Raw genomic sequence first — 10,667 nt, 5'->3', positions numbered from 1 at the left:
AAAAGAAAATAACATAGCATTGGATTTTACCTCTTATATATTCTCATTGCACTGAATTTCAACACTTGATGTGACAGACTTGATTTAACCAAACTGATAGAATAGAACCTGAGTAACTTAAAGGAATTGCAGATTGAAATGATCTAAAACTTGATTAGTTGATCTCTAAGAGCATCATTAACTCAGTTGCATATATCAATCCTTTCAGTAAATAGAAAATGGTATAAATTAAATCCAAATAAGAGAATGGCTCGGCTCTCTGAAACTTAAATTGATCAAGATTCATTCAAACTTGAAACAAAAATATAAAAACATCATCTTTCCAAAGATAGACTTCGCAGCTCTAGTTTCATAGCTACTCGTTATTCATCTAAAGAAATTGAAGATTAAGAAAGGCCACGACATTATATCAAAACAGGCTATTATAAAACAACCCCGTATAATACATTTTCACCCTCAACTTTCAAAATCACATTTCAATTTATTTTCTCTAGCTATCCACTTGACCAAGTTTCTATCTTGTTCGCAGACTGACATGATCAACTATAAGCAAATTCTTGAGGTAATAATGAACAGAATTATTCGTGAGTGAAGAACCAGATATTAATGATCAGAATTACAAAGAAAAATAACAAGTTATCATAAAAAACCACACAACCTTTATTTTATTCCTTGTTTTCTTGATTTTCATTGAGAGATAACCTGCTAAAACTTCTGACTCTGCTCACTCTATCAAGGATACTTCGATTGCAAGTAACAAAGTGAGTGCATGAGAGTATTTTTTTTATTCTTAAATATATTAAAATAATATTTTTATTTTATTTTATTTTATTTTTTAAAATTATTTTTAATATCAATATATTAAAATAATATAAAATTTTAAACAAAAAAATATTCGAATTTTAAAAACTTAAAACGTGTTCTCAAACCATCTCGAAATCTATCAAGTATGGGTCAGCCTCGAAAGCTCAATATTTAAACTCTTGCTGGGTAAAATAGAAACAGGTGGATTTGGGCTTTTGGTTTGACTCCTCTTGCGCGAAAGAAGCTAATCCAACCGAAGTCTAGTCCACTCGGCGTGCCGCAGAGGTACTTTGTACTCTTATGGCGACATGCACGTAGAGACGAGTCATTTACCCAGGTATTTCTGTGGTATTTTCAAGTCTCAATTAAAGAATTTTACAAAGGAAAGTGTCATGCTGTCGATGTAATTTTCCCAACAAATATTTCGGCAGAACAACTCATTCCTAGTGTTCATTGATTAGTTCTGTAAAATGTGTCAAATCGCATGATAAAAACTGCTTTAGAAATGTACAGATTGTGGTCACCACCTGAGTTTTGCCTTCAAAATTCTGGGGGATTTCTGTGAGCATGGCTTCGGAACCCATCATGTGATGATAGATAACAAACATAGCATGCCTTATGCTTATAATGCTGACGATTTTGAAGACAGCTTCATCTTCCCTCCAGTAACACTCTTCTTCCTAGAAGAAAGGAGTTGACAATATAAAGAATCCCTGTAAAAGCTATCCTAAACACTTGTCAACATCTAGAATAAGTTAAAGTATTATTTATTTCATCCAACCATTTTATAATGTATCAAATTACATGGAAGAATTAGTGTATATCCTTTAAATTAACTAGTTATTATGCCATGGGTTGAATGGTTTATTTTTTTCATAAAAAAAATATTTGAATGTTGCTAATATAGTTTTTAAAATGTAAAATTTTAAACTATAAAAAAATTAATATAATATGATCTGATCAATTTAATAAATTCAAAGATAATCAAAATAATAATAAAAAATATAGTTTGATTAAAAAAATATAAAGACAATATATATCTTTTTTTTTAATATTAGATTAACTCAAATCAACTCGGGTTAACTGTCAAATTCATTACCCAGGTCATGAGACCCTAATAACATTATTAAAAAAAAATATTAAACACAATTCTTAATCTATCCAATGTTAAAGGATAAATTGAAAAAACAAAATACTCATTTAAAAAAGGAATAAAAAACCTGAGTCAAGCTGATTAACCCATAACCCTGTATATGAAATCATTATAATCTCATAAAAATCAAAATAAATAAATAAAATATAAAGTTTAATTCTTAATCAATTCAATATCTAATAACACAAATCAACCACGACTAATTTGCAAAATTAATAATTCAGGTTATAAGACTAAAAAAACTTCATGAAAAGAAAAGAAAAATAAATTATAAAGTTTAATACCTAGTAAAACTAATGTTGAACACTAATGTTGAACGATGATTTTTTTTTTTTAAATAAAGTTTGAAATAATAAAAAAAAACATTAAAAAATTTGAGAATCAAAACATAAAAGTATTTTTTTAGGACCAAATTATTAAATACCTTGGCATTTCACAATGAAATGCAAATGCAAATGACATATAGTATAAACTAGATAGATGGCAAGTACCTTATAGCCGCCAAGTTAATTATTTGCTAATATAAAAAATGATATTTATGTAATATCAATGTTTTAAAAAGAGTAAAAAAACTAATGAATTTGATATCTAAAAGAGATTACATATGTTGTTAGAGTAGTGACCCTCAAAGAAAAAAAATATTATAAAATGAACATCTCATACTTATTCTCATGCAATTAATTTAATCTAATTTTGAAAGAAATTTTTGATTAAAAACACTAGACTCAACAAAGGTCGGAAAAAAATCTAAGTTAACCCTTATTACTTTCAAAATTGCAAACAAATCTCATAAAAAAATAAAAAAAATATTGGTGAATAAAACAAAAAAAAAACTTAAAAATAATAAAGTAAGCCTAAGTGAACCTCGTAAACTAGATTTTTTAAACTCATGACTCATTAAATTTTAAATTTAAGCTCAACTAAGAAACTCAACACCTACTTAATTAAAAGATTAAATCAATAAATTAAATTAAATTAAAAAGGCTAAATTTAACAAAAACTAATAAAACCGAGACAATTCTTCAAGAAAACACAAATTTCATAGGATGTAAATAAAAATAATGTTATAAGAAGAAATCACAAAACAAATAACTTAAAAAAAGAAAAACAATTAAGTAAATTCGTGGGAATTTTGTAAACTCAGGTTTAACTTTCAAGTTTTCAATCAATTAAATTCTCAATTTAGTAGCTTTAAATTTAATTTAGTAGCTTTAAATTTTTATGGAATAAGTCATTTAGTTTAATTTAATTTTAAAATAGAATTCCTTAAAAAAGAGTTAAAAATAACAAAGGTAAAAAATACGACTAAAAATTCCCATGAATAGAAAGTGAGAAAAATAAAGCTTTTAAAAAAAAAAAGCAAGAAAGCCTGGTCAATTTTATAAACCAGAACTAATCATTTAAATCCGTGACATTAAAATATGTAGTCGAACTTAAATAAGAAACTAAACATGATTAAGCTCGCAGGTTTGGGCCTATAGATTTGTTCACAAACTATCATGTATATGAGTTAGCTCTTGTGAGGCCCACCCTCTTAAAGTTACTGTCAAACTTTTTTTTTTTTTTTTAAATCAAGATTCTTTATGGAAAAGGAGTAAATTGTTACGGAAAGACGTTTTCAAAATGCATAGCAGAAAAGTCTTGTTTTGAAGAAATAAAATGATGCAGAACAAGCATAAGTATTATTATTATTATTATTTTTAATACAAACATAAGCATTTAATTCACTTTTTTACATAATTGTAGTTGTTCTTTTTAAATAGCCAAAAATGGGTTAACTAGTGGAAACTTCTATATATTCATATTGTTCTAGTTGATGGATTGTTCTACTTTTTTTTTTTTTTCCTCAATGTTGTTTTTAAGGTTTTTTTAATAATTTTTTTAGGTTATTTTTAAACAGATTAAATCAACTTGATCATTTTATGACAATTTTTATATAATTTAATTTTAAAATTAAATTATATAAAGAGTTAAGAATTTTTTTTTTAATTTCATCATTTATTTTTTTTTTAATTTTTTAACCATTCAATCAACTTGCTTTTAAACTAAGTAAACCGATGGAATTATATTGGAAAAATTGTTTAACTTTAAACTTGAATAAAATAATTAAGAAGTTTGGTCAATTGCTTTTTTTGTGTCAACTTTTTTTTTTTAATTTATTATAATTTTTTTATTAATCAATCAAGTTAATTTTTAATTGAATAAATTAATTACATTACTTTTAATCCATACTCATACTATTTAATTTTAAAAAATCAAGCTAAATTTAATACTAATATCAACTAATTTTTTATAATCTCCGCATATTTGGTCATGTTAAAAACATAACTTGATTCGACCGACAGGTATCGTGGGCCAGGTGGTAATTAAAGCTATTGAAAGTGTTAAAAGGAGGTGGGGAAGGATGAGAGGATGAATAATTAAGCAGTGTCCCACTAGCAGGAAACAGACAAAACAAGAGGAGTTGGACGCCATGAGATTCAAAGTTTGTAAGAGATTCCACGACCAGCCGACGATTTAGGCCACACAAATCTGAGAGAATAGAATCAATCGAGCACGGATTGACTTGTAAAATGAGCATATCCATGCAGTTTCTCTTCTGCCCAGAGCCAAAGAACCTTAAAAAAAGAAAAGAAAAATGAACATGAATTAAATAATACGGATATAATATGGGAGGATATAGTAGCATCCACGGTTAAAAACATACTTTATTGATGTTATTATTATTATTTAATTAAAAAATAAAATAAATCTGAAAATAATTATTCAATCTATATAGGAAATTTGATTTGACTAGCCAATGGTTAATTTCAAAGTATACATACAATGATGAAAGTGTGGAACTTTAGAGACGAAAATCAAAGGATCAACAAAATTAGGTCTGCCCGGCCGTATTAAAAATACGAGAATTAAAGACAACAAATTAACTTTAAATGAAGAATTTTTTGGGCAGACTTGAATTCTGAATAACTATGGAAAATCCCCCCGCAGTGTACGTAGTGGACCAACATTCTGATGAGCTTACACATGCATTTTAATCTGAAGACAATAAATGCATGCATCTAAAAGGTGACCATCCCTTTCTGAGCTACAATTAAAATGAACGTGTTGATTCATCAAAAGAATTCCAAAATAAAAGGAAGCAATACTGAGAGTATATATCTGATTACGGATTCCTTATCTGTGACTCTAAGTTAGCTTATTTCTTTTTTTTCTTTTTTTTTATTATTATTATTGGTGTTCAAGCTATCTTGTGTATATCTCGACTAATTTTATAAGCTCTAAAATTAATAATTATATAAATTTTAAGTAGCTATAAGAAAACTCGAACTCGTGACCATTGAGAAGTAAACCCAACACTACAAGATTTTACAGTTTTACTGATAAACTTTTTTCGTCAGTGTGAGATTAAGACTCTACTAGTAAATTTTTTACCGACTAAATCACCAATGAAAAGAGTCCGTTGGCATCCCTTTCATTTGTAATCCTATATTTTGTCACTATCTTTGTTGGGAAAAAATATTACTGATTGTTTTATAGATAAAAAATACGTGCCTAAAAAAAATTCTCACTGGAAATATATTGATGAATTTATTCCGTTGGTGATAGTGGCATATCCAATAAATATTTTTTAGCTATCAGTAAAATACCGACAGAATATATTTGTCGATGACGACATCGGTGATTGTGGCATTTCTAATAAATATTTTCCAGCTCTCTGTAAAATGCATAGGGATACATTCTGTTTGTAAATCCGTCGGTGGTTATTTTTAATTTTTTGAAAAAATTAGTTAGAATAAATAATATAAATTAATAGTAAAGAAACCAATTATGCAAATAAAATTTTATTAAACATAAAAAATAAAAATAAAAACATTCATTACAAATTGAATGTGTTTCTAAAAAAATATTAAATTAACACAATGGCGGAGCTGGAGGAGGAGGAGGAGGAGGTTGGTTGTTCTCAGGACCATACGACCAAAAAGAGGGTGCGCATGTGTCCCCACTATGTGATGCTATGTTCATAACCATTTGACAAAGTTATTCATAATTCGCTGAGAGTTGCTTGTATTTCTTAGTGAGATGAGCCATGTGAGCTGTCTTTTGTTCATAATTCATCGATAGTTGCTTGTATTTTTTGGTGATTGGGTGCTTGCTACTGATTGGGAGCTCTCAATGGTCGAGACACTATAGGTCACTCACAAGTTCTCGACCATAGTGTTAAAGAGCCCGTACACTTGATTTTTTTCAAGTCCACCAGACTATCCTATCTTTATCAACAAATCTGGATTGAAATCCAAATGAGTTGAAGGATCATCCTTATATCTCTCCCTCAACCGGCTATTATAAGTCTCTTGAAAAAAAAATCATCATATTCAATTCAATAAAAATAATAACTTACAAAATAAAATAGTTGAACGAACATCCTTCAAAGTGTTGAGCATGGTTGTCAACAAATTGTTGCACCCTTTTTTAGCACTTTTAACTTCGCACGTGCGTCTGTACAATAGCTCTATTGGGCTCAGCTCATGTCTGAGAGACGTAGCATGAAGGAGAAAAATTAATTAAGTAATAATAAATTATTTAATGATATTTTTTATTTAAATTAATCTTACCATTCATTTTGCATATGCAGCAAATGGAACAGAGCAATCGGATTGTGTTATCACTAAACCATGAATTTGTCGGTTCCAATTACCAGCACTGAACTATGAGCATCATATGAATCGTTTAGACGTCACGTGCTCAAAATATTATGGCTATATATCTGTTGAGATGTATAGCGGTTTGAAATCCCTCCAAACTGTCACGTCGTTCCAGCTTTGGAGACCGTTATCTCTCATGTTTCTTTTTTTGCCTTATTTTATGCTTCATACAAAAATTCATAAAACCTACTTTCATAGTGATAAATTAGATTTTAAAACATAATTTTTTTTAAAAATATCATATTATTTTTTATGTTACCTAGTTAGTGCGTGATTTTTCCACATCCTCCTCACAATATTGTCAAGTGCATTATCCCACTCGAATTTGTGTTGTGTGTAAATAATTTATTTATAATTATATTAAAATAAGCTGGAAATTAGAAATTAACACCAACCTCAAATTTATCAAACCATGCATTGATATTCGGTATCCATTCAGGATATCTAGATACATCTAAACAAATTGAATGAATAATTACATAATCAAATTTGATTATTTAAAACAATTTGGCAACACCTCCCCTATACGATTACCTAAATTTTTCAAACCTGTAAATATTGATAATATATATGCCACAAAACAGTTGATTTTATTTTTTTTATACCTAAAATTTTATATTTTTCAATTTCATCCTTTTTACCATACTCTCATTACGAATAAATAGTTATCCATATGCATAACAACACATGTAATCCTCTATAAAGTCCTTATGTAGAAGATGCATTGTTATAATATCTGGATGCATATACTTTTTTATTTTTACATTTCCTGCATGGACATTTAATATCGCCTCTACTAAAATTTCTCAGAATAGATGTTGCAAAATTAATAAAACCTTGAACCCCATTACAATAATCTATCATCCGTAATCATTGTGGTGAATCTCAATACATCCATGAATGACCACCCATGATTTATATCGAACATTTATAAAATAATGATGTCAACATATATTAATTAACTATGTTAAGTAAATAAATTTTTAAAAATATTAGTTTAACTCAAGATTATCAAACAAACTAATTAAAACTTCTCTTAAATATTTATTATCAATTATCAACATTCATACAAATTTATACACATAAATTTATGAAAATTACAACCCCTCAAATTGATAAATATTAAAACAGACCAGTTAAACAAGCTATTATTTATTTCATCACAACACATCTAATTCGATATAAATTTCAACAATTTACAAAAAAAATATAATTTTATAAAATCTAAAACAAACCATAACAAGTACAAAATTATACATTCATACTACAAGTTTGTTTAAGAAAAAAACAATAAAACATGTACATACACTAACAAAATACATATAATAAAAAAATTAAATAATAATAAAATTGATATTTTAATGTTAAAATTAAAAAAATATAGATTTACTTAGAAAAAATAACAAAATCCATAATAAATTAGAACATGAATGTTATATCTATAAAGTTTAAAAAAGAATGACTTGTGTTAAGAAGATGGAGATAGTTTAAAGGGGTGAGTGTTTGCAGCTGGGTAGGGGGGGTAAGGCAGTTTTTGGGGAAAAAAGAAGGAGAAATTGAGGAGAGGAGAGTTGGCAGTATAGTAATATATTAACTTTTTATCGATGAAATTATTAAAAAAAATATTATATTAATGATTATATCAACAATTCTTTTGGTGAAAGGGGCACATCACCGCTTGAAAATCCTAGTTTGATTCCTAAGTAATTATATTGGTAAAATCATTCGAAAAAACTTTCATACCATCAACTTGTTTTTTTTTTAAATTTTAAAAAGTCCATCAATAATTTTATCAGTATATACTAATAGAATTGCTTTGTTAAAAAATACTGACAACATTATCAAGGAATTTACAACTGTTGGCAAATATCACTATAAATTGCCAACAAAAAAATTCTGGCAATAAGTCTGGTAATGAAACACTCCAAAAGATCTTTCAAGTGTAATATAATGCAAATAAAAATGAATTATAGCATATAAATTGATATATAAATTGATGTAAACATAAAGGGCAATGATGAAATAGTAATAAAAAATCTAATGTAAACATAAAGGACAATGATGAAATAGTAATAAAAAATCTAAAAAACAATAAGCTGTATATTTGAGAGTATGGTTATAATTATTTTTCATGTTAAAATATATTAAAATAATATTTTTTTATTTTAAAAAATTATTTTTAAAATTAATTTATTAAAATATCAAAATGATTAAAAATATATAAAACAATAATTTTTAGTAAAAAAATTAACCTAAAGGAATAATTTTGTATTGTTGTAAAATTGGCGGTTACGTGCGAACTCGAATACAGATAAAACCTCCAACTTTTTCTTTCTTTGACCACCGAACGCCTCCGTAGAATGTACTCATCAAAATTCCCCATGAAAATATGACCATGAAGAGAGACGACCAATCCCTACTCTCTCTCTCTCTCTTAAATTGTTTTCAATAATTTAGCAAGCCGCTTTCTCTTACCAGTCCACAGACAAAAAAAATTGGCATTTCCCCATTTGATCATTTATCATCAATCTCTCCGTTTTGCAGCCCCCTGGCTAGCTAATCTTCACTAATAATCAGTTTCTTCACACACACAAACATATATTTTACTTTTGGTGGCACGTTCAGGATCGTTTCATTGATGATATTGAAGTTCCAAGATTTTTTATCTGCCCAATCGATCTATCTCCAAATCATGAAAGACCCAGTTACAACCATAACTGGCATCTCATATGATCGAGACAGCACTGAGCGTTGGCTATTCACTAGTGAAAACACTACATGTCCAGTCACCAAACAGTCCTTGCCAAAGGACTCAGATTTAGCCCCTAGCCACACCTTACGCAGATTAATCCAAGTTTGGTGCACTGAGAATGCATCACATGGTGTTGATCGAATCCCCACCCCTAAGCCCTGCCTTGACAAAGCCTGTGTCCTTAAACTCATAAAAAACCTTTCCCATCATAACTTGCAAATCAAAGCTCTTACACTAATGGAATTACTTGCCGCGGAGAATGAAAGGAACAGGGAGTGCATGGTTGATGCTGGCTTGCCCAAGGCCATGCTGGTGTTCATCGTATCGTGTTTCGAGAATGGTCAAGTTTCTGGTATTCAAGAAGCTCTCTGTATATTACGTTTAATTAAAATTCCCCGAAGTGAATCGAGGGTGTTTCTTTGTGCAAATGGTAAGATTATCGAATCCTTGACGTGGGTTTATGGTGCAAAATGGATAATTATGCCACTGTTAAATCCCATGCAGTTTCAGTGTTGAGAGTACTCCTTGAAGATGCGAGTTGTAGTGTGCTAAAGAGGCTTAAACCTGAATTCATTGAGAGGATTGTTGGTGTTTTGAGAGAGAAATCACCCAGCAAGGTATTAAATCTGCCTTGGAAGCGCTGTTAGATGCTTGCCCTTGGGCAGGAAATCGGACAATGATGGTTGAATCTGGTGCAGTTTTTGAGGTCATAGAGCTTGAACTGGGATGTTCTCCTGAAAGGAGAACCACAGAGCTCAATTTGGGTGTATTGTTTCATTTATGTTGTTGTGCCGAGGGAAGAGCACAATTCCTAAGTCATGGAGGTAGCATTGCTGTGGTTGCAAAGAGAATCTTAATGATGTCCCCAGAAGTCAATGATCAGGCCATTCTGATCCTTTCATTGATATGTAAATCCTCAGGAACAAGCATGGTGATCATGGTAGATGTTAATTCTGTCCCAAAGCTGTGTATGTTGCTTCAAGCTGATTGTGCACCATATTTGAAGGACACGGCTAGGGAAATCCTTAGATCACGTTTCGATGATTGGAAGAACTTTCCTTGCATTTTTTCTTCCCCCTCAAGTCTTGAGTACAAGGTATGTAGGTGATTTCGAGTTCTGCATAGCCTTCTCCTTCCAATCCATTTCTTATTATTAATTAGTATAACAACACAAATGTGAATCCCATTAATGAAAATACTAAAACATAGCTACGGGACCATATTTTTCTTATTTCCATGTGATGCACACAGG

The 10,667-nt window shown here is 29.3% G+C and overlaps 1 pseudogene; it reads left to right on the top strand.

Annotated features, from left to right (window-relative positions):
• The first annotated feature begins 5,880 nt into the window (after positions 1-5,880).
• Positions 5,881-10,667, top strand: LOC105138255 (E3 ubiquitin-protein ligase PUB24-like; annotated as a pseudogene).

This window comes from Populus euphratica, unplaced genomic scaffold, assembly GCF_000495115.2.
Source record: "Populus euphratica unplaced genomic scaffold, PopEup_1.0 scaffold74.1, whole genome shotgun sequence".
In the NCBI taxonomy this organism is placed as follows: Eukaryota; Viridiplantae; Streptophyta; class Magnoliopsida; order Malpighiales; family Salicaceae; genus Populus; species Populus euphratica.
This window is presented reverse-complemented; position numbering and strand designations above follow the sequence as displayed.